The sequence below is a fragment of the Prionailurus bengalensis genome, chromosome D1 (genome assembly GCF_016509475.1).
Source record: "Prionailurus bengalensis isolate Pbe53 chromosome D1, Fcat_Pben_1.1_paternal_pri, whole genome shotgun sequence".
In the NCBI taxonomy this organism is placed as follows: domain Eukaryota; kingdom Metazoa; phylum Chordata; class Mammalia; order Carnivora; family Felidae; genus Prionailurus; species Prionailurus bengalensis.
The window spans coordinates 987,540-997,412 of NC_057346.1; positions in this window are offsets into that span (position 1 = coordinate 987,540).

The following is a 9,873-nucleotide window of genomic DNA, read 5'->3' on the forward strand; positions in this document are numbered from 1 at the left end:
TACGTTGCTAACATAGCCAACTTATTCATTCAAATGTTTTGTTATCGCCCTATGTGTTACTTAATGTGAAATTGTGTTTTGGAAAAAATAAATCACTATGGATAGTAAGGGCAGCTTGGTGTGCTGACAATATGTCAGGCCCCGTTTGGGAGCCCTGGATGCACATTAATTTACTTGATTGTCCCCCGCCTTGACCCCTGTGCCCCTGTCCAACCTGGCCTCCAGTCCTGGAAACAGGGCTCAGTATACAACATATAAAAAGCGTTGTAATTCAGACCTTTGCCCTGAGTTTAACCTCTCCCACTTCCCCATGTGTACCTGATGCTGTGAGCCATTAGGTCCCTTTTTGGTCACCGTCACTTAACCATCTTCACACCCCCTGACACCTTACACACCACAGTGGGCCTCATGGTGTTGACTGAGTATATTCCAGGCCAAACTATCAGATGGAACCCTTAAGAGACTCACTGTTTTAGAAACAACACTGATATCCTTGAAAGACACTAGTGTTCTTTTTAAGACTGTGCCCACCCCCACTCATGTGGTCAAGAGGAGCTACGCGAATTTTCAGTTTGTACTGTGCAAATAATAGGGATTTTTTTCACATTGCACAATCTACCTGCTCCTTATCAGATTCCCACACTGCCTGCCTAGGTTTCTGCCTCACTTTTGGCCCCTCTCCCCTTAGGCTCACCGCATCCCAGCTACGTGGCCTTTCTGCGCTTTCTAAATGCGACACGCTCTTTCGCTTCAAGTCTTTGCCTGGAATGTTCTTTCATTCACCGTTTACCTGACAAATCCTATTCATACTTCAGGTCTTACTTGTCCCTGTATGTTACCTCCTCAGAGAGGTGTTCTCTGACTTCCCCCGCCTGACTTCTATCTCGCAGACTGTTATACTTTTTCCTTACAATGCTTACTGTGCAACGCAGTTTGTAGTTATAGATTTATTTGTTTAATGTCATACTCCATCGTGAACATTTCCATGGGAACGGGGGCCATGTGTTTTGTTCACCAGCATGTGGCCAGCACACAGACTGGCCTGGAAAAGGCCCTCACTGAACAAATGAGTGAGTGAGCTACTTTCTGTGAGTGGGGGTGGGGTTTCTTCTTGCTGAGTTCCTGCCATCGATAAAGTGTTATGGCATCATCACCGACCGAGAACCAGGGGCCAAATTCTGCACTCCTTTATTTATTTATTTATTTATTTTTTTAACGTTTATTTATTTTTGGGACAGAGAGAGACCGAGCATGAACGGGGGAGGGGCAGAGAGAGAGGGAGACACAGAATCGGAAACAGGCTCCAGGCTCTGAGCCATCAGCCCAGAGCCCGACTCGGGGCTCGAACTCACGGACCGCGAGACCGTGACCTGAGCCGAAGTCGGACGCTCAACTGACTGAGCCACCCAGGTGCCCCCCCCACAAAAAAATTTTTTTTAAAGAAAAGAAAGGCAGCATAGCACAGGGATGAGCCATACAGGCTTTGGGGGTCAAGTCACAGCTGGGTCCCCTTGGGCTAATTATCGAACATCTGTACCTTTGGATGAACCTGTGTGGAATGGGGATCCTACAGCGGCATCTCAAGGAATTGTGGTGAGGATTTCATGAGTTCACACGCTTAAGAGGGTGCCTAGAACGCATCACAAATGTTCTTAATTAGAAACTGCTCCTGTTCTTTAAACATGCAAACAACCCAGTCATCACCTGGGGTCTCCAGGCAGGTGCATGAAGGCCGGGGAGGAGAATAGGGTTACTTGCTGCCAAAAATTGGGGGATTGTAGGAATCCTTTAGTTTGCTGGTCATTCTGCCGGCAGGATGTATGAGTCACCTCTGTAAAGAGCCTGTCACAAAGGGGTCATCAGGTCAGCTCAAATCATCTTACTGGATAGGTGTGCTTACGGTACAACTTAGGTCATGCCTAGAAAGAGCCATCCACGTACTTTGTCAGAGCAAAATTCGGTTCAGAGTAGCTTAGCATCCATAGCGTGTTCTAATGTGATATAATACCATGCCCTGTTGTACTATTTTCCAAACATACATGGTGTTAGAAAGAAGGCCACAGGCCCCAAAATGGTGTCCCCAAACCAGGGCTTAATACCTAATGGAATTGTGGTTTCAAGCTCCCCAGGAAATAGTCTTCACCGGTCATTCAGGAATTTTCTTTTTTTTTTTTTTTTTTTTTTTTTTTTTTCAAAATTTTTTTTTTCAACGTTTATTTATTTTTGGGACAGAGAGAGACAGAGCATGAACGGGGGAGGGGCAGAGAGAGAGGGAGACACAGAATGGGAAACAGGCTCCAGGCTCCGAGCCATCAGCCCAGAGCCTGACTCGGGGCTCGAACTCACGGACCGCGAGATCGTGACCTGGCTGAAGTCGGACGCTTAACCGACTGCGCCACCCAGGCGCCCCATTCAGGAATTTTCTATTAGCAACAGTGAGTCAGCCACGGAAGCCTCTCCATCCCCGGGGGAAGATGAGGTCATCTGCGTAAGACCCCCCACTTCCCTCTCCTGGGAACAATCCTCTTGCTAACAACTTTCTTGCCCCATCCTCCTTCCTATAAAACCTTTCATTTCCTCCAGCTAGTCAACCCTCGGAACTCCCCTCCACGAGCAAGAAGGGACGGTGCCCATTTCACCCATCCCAGCACATCTTCATTCGGTTGACTTTTTAAGTTTATTTTGAGAGAAAGGGAGGGAGTGCTTAACGCAAGTGGGGGGAGGAGCAGAGAGAGAGAAAGAGAGAGAGAGAGAGAGGATCCCAAGCAGGCTCCGCTGTCAGCACAGAGCCCGACTTGGCGCTCAGTCCCATGAACCGTGAGATTGTGACCTGAGCTGAAATCGAGAGTCGGACACTTAACCGACTGAGCCACTCAGGCATCCCCAATTTTGTTTCTTTTTTTTTTTAATTTTTTTTTCAACGTTTATTTATTTTTGGGACAGAGAGAGACAGAGCATGAACGGGGGAGGGGCAGAGAGAGAGGGAGACACAGAACCGGAAACAGGCTCCAGGCTCCGAGCCATCAGCCCCGAGCCTGATGCGGAGCTTGAACTCACGGACCGCGAGATCATGACCTGGCTGAAGTCGGACGCTTAACCGACTGCGCCACCCAGGCGCCCCCCCAATTTTGTTTCTTAACAGTAGACACATGCAAAATAATTCACACGGAAAAGCAATGTTAAATTTATTCATAAGAACGTTTTCAATGATTTATCAATCAGTGGATATTAAAAGTGTCGAACTGTAATGTGGTTATTCTCAAAATATTTTGAGAAGGAGGTCTTCAAAGTTGAAAATATTGGTGGAAAATAGATTTGTGTGCTCTGACACGGTAGGTCCTTAGCCAGGCTACTGAGCACTTAAAAGGTACCTTAGTCTAAATTGAGATGCGTGGTAAGTTTAAAATGTGCAATGAATTTCAAAGTTCTAGTACAGAAGAATAGAAAATATTTCAATAATTTGTATTTATTACATGTTGACTCATATTTCAGATACATTGGGTTATATAAATATATTATTACAAATAAACTCACTTGTTCCTTTTTACTTAATATGGTTACTAGAAATTTAAAATTACTTATGTAGATGACATTACATTTCTTTTTTTTTTTAATTTTTTTTTTCAATGTTTATTTATTTTTGGGACAGAGAGAGACAGAGCATGAACGGGGGAGGGGCAGAGAGAGAGGGAAACACAGAATCGGAAACAGGCTCCAGGCTCCGAGCCATCAGCCCAGAGCCTGACGTGGGGCTTGAACTCCCGGACCGCGAGATCGTGACCTGGCTGAAGTCGGACGCTTAACCGACTGCGCCAACCAGGCGCCCCGATGACATTACATTTCTATTGGACAGCCAGGTCTTGATAAATAGAGTTGCTCTTAATTTTCTCACTTCCAAGACATTAGAGACTCATCAGAGTGTATACAAAGGTAATGTGCACTATAAAATATTATTCTCTCTAGGAAGCTACTCTGTGTCACCTGTGAGCTCCTAGGCATGGCAATTTTAGAACTTATGTCCAAGGTATACACTCCATAAATACTTCTTAAAAGAATGAGAGTTAAATAATTTGCTCAAGGCCGTATAACCCAAGGAAAAGCAGCAGAGATTAAAGTAAAGGCTGTTTCATTTTCATGCTTAAGTTTAATACATTGTGACGTGTTGGATATATTGCAAAGATGAGAATCATTTCATGCTGTCATTTTTAAAAATATGTTTTCCATATTTATGTAACCTCGTTTACATAAATGGGCATGGGGAGAATGCGACTTTCTAAGTCACCTAACAGTTCTGTATATTTATTTATTGCACTTTTTCAAGGCTTTCTAATAATACTAACTATGGCCTCAGCTGTCCAGAGTCACCCGCATGATTGCTGTCTGGGAAACCCCAGACCTGCATCAGCTTTGTGGGTCCTAGAAATCTTTTATCTTTGCCTCCTTTGTCAGGACATACAGAAAGAACCAGCTCCCCTCTGCCTTGTATTTGCCCGCATGACTTCCTGTGACTATTTTTCTGCACTCGTAAGGCTTTTCCTTGGGATTGTGATTCCTTTTGTGATAACTTCAGGGAGGATGCGGAGGCTGATTAAAGACACGGCAACAGGTGGCAGCAGTGTATAACGTGAGCCCTGTTTTGGTGGTGCCTTGACAGTGTGCAAGCAGAAGACCCTCACAGCAGACCTTCCAGAAACCAAGAGGTGGGGCCACCGCTAGCAGGGAGGCTCACAGGTGAAGTTGCACAACAGCTGGACGGGGAAGCTCGGAGTCAGGAGGCCAAGAGGGAAGCGGTGGCCTGGGGGCTTTGGTAGCCTGAGGGCTTGTCTTTAGCTAGGCAGGCAGAGCAGGCAGGCAAAACAGCGTTATTTTAAAGCAATGAGATGTGTGAAAGTTTGAGTTTGGCGCAGGCAAGCTTTTGAGCGACTGATCCCAGCCTGCTGTGAAGAAGTAAATGGTCTGAGGGGCACCAGGTGACTCACTGGGTTAAGTGTCCGACTCTTGATCTCAGCTCAGGTCATAATCTCATGGTTCGTGAGATCGAGCCAGGAGATGAGCTCTGCACTGACAGTATGGAGACTGCTTGGGATTTTCTCTCTCCCTCTCTCTCTGCCCCTCCCCGGCTGCTTCTCTCTCTCTCACAAAATAAATAAATAAACATTTAAAAAAAAAAAAGAGAGAAGTAAATAGTATGAGGCCCGTATATAGGGACCACATTTAACCCATATGTACAACACCCTTATCATCCTAACTTTTAATTCATTGATTTTTTTTTAAATTAGAGCTGCTGAGATTTTAATTCATATTAAATGATCAAAGTTTACTTATTAAGCTTTTAAATATTTCTGAAATGTAGAAAATTTGACTTTGATAGACAACACAGTTTTAAAGCTGCCGTGAACATTCAGCTTCTCCAGGAGAGAGCTCTACAAACTTTTCTGCAGTCATCTTGGTCAAGTCTTCGTATGCAAAATATGCTGATTAAAGCAAGTGAGTTCAGATTCTTTCTAGTTCCCCTCAAAACCCTAATGAAAAGGTTTTATATATTGAAAACACAAAACAAAGTCTTAAGACAGAAATATAAAGCGATTTAAAAAAAAACAGGTGGAAATGTAGTGCTTGGAATGCTTGTAACTAAAAGTTGGACCAAAGAACCGCGATGGGGCCGAAATGTTCCAGTGCTTAATGTTCTGGGTTCTGTTCATTCCTTTTACTGAAGTATTTCAAAAATTCAGGAAAGTATACATTTCATCTGTGTACTCAGTGGTACCAGAAAATGCCACCCCAAAATGTGTCTCTTTGCTATGTGGATTCTTTTGAGCTGAAGGCCATTGAGAACCATCACATGCCGGAAAAACTCTAAAAACGGCACAAGTTTTCCTTTCCCAAACAGAAATTTATATTTACAAAGTAAATTTCCATTTGTAGACATGTCTCCCTCTGAAGTATCAGGAAGAGAAGGACTCTTGACTCTTACCAATGCGGAGGGCATGGTCTTAAATCCGCCAAAACACATCTTACTAAGAAACTCTTACCATATTTTTCCTGGTCTTTTTCCTATGACTTTCCTCTCTCACCCAGAATCCCCAAACCTCTTTTCCTTTGTTGGTGTTTAAACCCGAGTTCTAACTACCTCTTCGGGTTACTCATTACTGAGGGTTCTCATATGTACATGTGTGATGCACATTTTAGTAAACTGTTTTTCTCTTGTTACTATATCTTGGTCCAGTCTAGTTTACAGGACCCCAGCTGGAGAACCTTCCCTGCAGTATATGACTATGTACTATAAAATAATTTTCTCAGTGTGTCTGGGGTGGCTCAGTCAGTTAAGCATTCGGCTCTTGGTTTCGGCCTAGGTCATGATCTCATGGTTCGTGAGTTCGAGCCCCATGTTGGGCTCTGGGCTGACAGTGCAGAGCCTGCGGGGGAATCTCTCTCTCTCTCTCTCTCTCTCTCTCTCTCCCTGTCTCTCTCTGCCCCTCTCCTGCTTGTGCTCTCACTCTCTCAAAATAAAGGTAAATTCTTTTTAAATAATTTTCCCTCTACCCTTCTGAGTTCATGACTATGAGATTAACAAGAGAAGAAGAAACAGCAGTTCAACATGTACACCTTACACATACATGGGAAAAATTAGTAACTCCTTGAATTGGCCTAAGTACAGGCTTAAATACCTTCTTCAGCTAAAGACCAAAGAAAATAAAGGTACAAGGAGGCCGGTTCTGGGAGGCTAGCAGGAAAAGTTCAGGAAAGAAGTGTGAGGTTTGTCCTGCAGATTTAAGTCTGTGCCTTCTCCGCAGGTCAAGCCCCGCATCTTCTGTCTGCCTTCCCTTTTCCCAGTCTTAGCAAGAATCCCGCTACTTCTGCTTAGTGAGAATGTCCCCACCCTTGATATCTGAACAAATTTCTTACCCTCTACCTTTGATGTATAAGCCCTTAGCCTGTCTTCAACCAGAATCCCCCTGCCCTTGATGACTCCACGAACCCCCTCATTCTGCTGGTTGGCTGTAAATCCTTAGCTGCCTTGGTGGGATTCAGACTCGAGCATGCTGTGTCTCCCTGTTGCAATGCTCTTATTGCAACCGTCCTGAATAAAGTCTCCCTTACCTGTTCTCACCTGTTGACATTTCAACAAGTGTCGGAATAAGGTTTTCTTTAGCAGTACCACATAATCAATCCTAACATTTTTTTATACTTTTTAAAAATACATAAAATGCTACATATGCAATTGGTACACACGAAAAGATGTTCAATCTCATTCAAAATAGAGCAATTAAATTAAAACTATACCAAAATACTATTAATCTAACAGACTGGCAAAAATCTGCAGGTTTGACAATGTACTCCCCCGCTGAAGCTGTGCAGAGAAAGGAACTCACATATATTGCTGGCTGGATTGTAAAACACTAGCACTCCTATGGAAGAGGAGGGGTGTTTGGCCATGTCTAGCAAAATTACATATGAATTTACCATTTGACCTTAAGTCCAACTTCTGGGAATATATCTTAAAATAAGGTGTATGTTTGTGATTATTCATTATAGTACTATTTGTAAAAGCAAAACATTGGAAACCACCAAGATGTTCATCAAGAGGGAAGTATTTGAATAATTATGATACTAGTTGAATATATTATGGTACATCTATACAACGGACTACTGTGCAGAAGTGGGGAATCTCTCTCTACATATACACCCGTATTGAGTGATCTCCAGAATGTATTATTAAGTGAAAAAAGGGAGAAGAATGTATGCTGCCATCTATCTAAGAAAAGGGGAGATATGGATAAATATATGATTAACTACAACTTGAAAAAAAATGAACCATAAAAAATGTTTAAATCATTACCTATGGGTTAGGAAGGGAGTAGAATGGAGACAGGATTTTTCAGCGTGAAGGAAGGGAAGGATGTACGATCAACGAACTGGAATTCAAAGTAAGATTCATGATGCATTTTATTATAAAAATATGCACCCCCAACCCCCCCCCCCAAAACACAAGACCATATTACCTGGCTCTCTTCATGAAACAGGTTATAAAAACAATACAACTCAAGAAGAATCAGCACCACAAACATTCAGATTTATGATACTTGAAAACTACCACTCAATGAACCGGGACACTTTGAATAAATGCTTATTACAGGTATGGATAAGAAATGTAGAAAACCGGGGCGCCTGGGTGGCGCAGTCGGTTAAGCGTCTGACTTCAGCCAGGTCACGATCTCGCGGTCTGGGAGTTCGAGCCCCGTGTCGGGCTCTGGGCTGATGGCTCAGAGCCTGGAGCCTGTTTCCGATTCTGTGTCTCCCTCTCTCTCTGCCCCTCCCCCGTTCATGCTCTGTCTCTCTCTGTCCCAAAAATAAATAAACGTTGAAAAAAATTAAAAAAAAAAAAGAAATGTAGAAAACCAGCCCAGGGAGCAAAGACTACTAGGGCCAGGTTAAAAAGGACTCAGGAACCAAGGTGAATAAGATAAAACCTGAGCCCTGAGGCGGAGTAGAATTTTGCCATCCCAAAATGTGTTTGACATAAGAATTTTTTTGAGCTGGTTATTTTTAAGAAACAGCAGACGCAGGATAAACTCTGAAAACCAAGTAGAAGTTGCCCTTTGTAAGAGATGTTTCTGTGTACAAGGGAAATCCCCATTTGTAAGGGTGTCTTCTTGGCATTACCAGGAAGAGGGGGATGATCACATCTCTAGAAATTCTTATCAATGGAGAAGGCAAGGACTTATATCTGCATAGAAGCTTTTACCCTTGTCAACTGTGCTTTTCTTGTAACTTCCCTTAACTGACTCTCCACCCCAACGTCTGGTCTTCAGCTGAAGGTGGTGTTTAAGGTGATGACTTCCCCCATTTCACGGAGTTTTTGTTTTCCCGTCTCTCCCATGGTATACAGGAGGTATACATGTTATTAAACTTGTGTTTGTTTTTCTCTTGTTCATCTTTGTGCCACAGGGGCGTCTCAGCCAAGAACCTAGAAGGATGGAGGAAAAAGTTATCTCCCCCGCCCATCAATAATGACAAGAACTGAATGGAGTACAAGTCAGGAAATAGCTTTAATCCCCGGATTCATAAGGATAGCGGTTCACTTTCAGGGTTTTTATCCACAAGGAATTGAATAGCTTAGGTCACGTTCTAATTTCATTTTCCTCTGGAATAACCATTCGTTTGGCCCTACTTATTGGCCAGTTAATCCTTTTCTCCCTAATGTGTAATACCAACATCACATCGAATTCATATATACATAATATGAGTACGTCTTTTTTTCTGGGCTAATCTTGTTCCTGTATTTGTCCACCCATGTGCTAATACCATACCCTTTCAATTACTACAGCTTCATCATATAACTTGGTGTCTGGAGGACAAGTCCCTTCAGTCCTATTTTTTCGCAAAATTGTCTCAGATTCTGTGTTTTTCCTACATGAATGTGAAAAGTGTTAGAATGGCAACCTCAGCAAAAATATATATCCTATTTTTAAAAATTACCACCAACTCCACACTGGAAATATGAAGAAGTGGGTAACTGAGTAAATTTAACAGTAAACCACCAAGTTCTACAAGATTAAGGTTAAAAAGCAGTATTTATTATACCTGAATGTTATTACATACTTTTTGGGAAGAGTATTTAAGGCTTTTGAGTGCTTCAAATGTGAAATGTTCCCTAGACGGAAGTATATTCATTATCTTACTTTTTTTGGTCAGGACAAGAACTGAAAAAGAGAAATAATCTTGACTTGAGAACGCACAGTGTTGCTACATGTATTTTCCCACCTATATTTGGAAGGTTCTGCAACTTTCCGAGAAACAGGGACTGAGCTGCACTCCGACACAGTAGGGAGGCATGTGCGCGTATTTGGAAGTGTTTAGTCACCGGGAGCC